General features: G+C 39.9%; 1 non-coding gene across 1 annotated transcript; it reads right to left on the bottom strand.

Annotated features, from left to right (window-relative positions):
- Positions 1–663: 663 nt before the first annotated feature.
- On the bottom strand, positions 664–767 carry LOC148565660 (small nucleolar RNA R71). The gene has a single exon (XR_015884328.1). It is a non-coding gene; the product is annotated as a small nucleolar RNA R71 (small nucleolar RNA).
- Positions 768–1674: the final 907 nt, after the last annotated feature.

Raw genomic sequence — 1674 nt, forward strand, 5'->3', positions numbered from 1 at the left:
TTCTCTTCATCTAAAAATTCGAACCCTCTCTTCTTTCTGTGTTCGAATTTATTTTCTTCTTCTACTCACATAAAGGAATCTTTATACTGTGACATAGAGGATTCCTCTTCTTTTCTGTTTTCTTCTTTTTCACATGAGCAGGAACAAGGATAAGAACATTATTGTTGAAGCTGATCCTGAACCTAAAAGAACTCTAAAGAGGAAGCTAAGGGAAGCTAAAGCACAACTCTCTGGAGAAAATCTGACAGAAATTTTCGAAAAAGAAAGAGACATGGCCGAAAATAACAACAATGTAAGGAAGATGCTTGGTGACTTTACTGCACCTAATTCCAATTTACATGGAAGAAGCATCTCAATCCCTGCCATTGGAGCAAACAATTTTGAGCTGAAACCTCAATTAGTTTCTCTGATGCAACAGAATTGCAAGTTTCATGGACTTTCATCAGAAGATCCTTTTCAGTTCTTAACTGAATTCTTGCAGATCTGTATACTGTTAAGACCAATGGAGTTGATCCCGAGGTCTACATGCTTATGCTTTTTGCGTTTGCTGTAAGAGACAGAGCTAGAATATGGTTGGACTCTCAACCTAAGGATAGCCTGAACTCTTGGGATAAGCTGGTCACGACTTTCTTAGCCAAGTTCTTTCCTCCTCAAAAGCTTAGCAAGCTTAGAGTGGATGTTCAAACCTTCAAACAAAAAGAAGGTGAATCCCTCTATGAATCTTGGGAGAGATACAAGGAACTGACCAAAAAGTGTCCTTCTGACATGCTCTCAGAATGGACCATCCTGGATATATTCTATGATGGTCTGTCTGAATTATCAAAGATGTCATTGGACCATTCCGCAGGTGGATCCATTTACCTAAAGAAAATGCCTACAGAAGCTCAAGAACTCATTGACATGGTTGCAAATAACCAGTTCATGTACACTTCTGAAAGGAATCCTGTGAATAATGGGACGCCTCAGAGGAAAGGAGTTCTTGAAATTGATACTCTGAATGCCATATTGGCTCAGAATAAAATATTGACTCAGCAAGTTAATATGATCTCTCAGAGTCTGAATGGATTGAAGGAATCATCCAACAGTACTAAAGAGGTATTTTCTGAAGAAGCTTATGATCCTGAGAACCCTGCAATAGCAGAGGTGAATTACATGGGTGAACCCTATGGAAACACCTATAATCCCTCATGGAGAAATCATCCAAATTTCTCATAGAAGGATCAACAAAAGCCTCAGCAAGGCTTTAATAATGGTGGAAGAAACAGGTTTAGCAATAGCAAACCTTTTCCATCATCCATACAGCAACAGACAGAAATTCTGAGCAGAATCCATCTAGCTTAGCAAATATAGTCTCTGATCTATCTAAGGCCACTGTAAGTTTCATGAATGAAACAAGGTCCTCCATTAGAAATTTGGAGGCACAAGTGGGCCAGCTGAGTAAAAGAGTCACTAAAACTCCTCCTAGTACTCTCCTAAGCAATACAGAAGAGAATACAAAGAGAAAGTGCAAGGCCATTGATTTGACCATCATGGCCGAACCTACAAGGGAAGAGGATGACGTGAATCCTAGTGAGGAAGACCTCCTGGGACGTCCAGTGACCAATAAGGAGTTTTCCTTTGAGGAACCAAAGGAATCTGAGGCTCAATTAGAGACCATAGGGATTCCATTGAACC

The sequence above is a fragment of the Arachis ipaensis genome, chromosome B5 (assembly GCF_059453495.1).
Source record: "Arachis ipaensis isolate K30076 ecotype BB chromosome B5, ASM5945349v1, whole genome shotgun sequence".
In the NCBI taxonomy this organism is placed as follows: domain Eukaryota; kingdom Viridiplantae; phylum Streptophyta; class Magnoliopsida; order Fabales; family Fabaceae; genus Arachis; species Arachis ipaensis.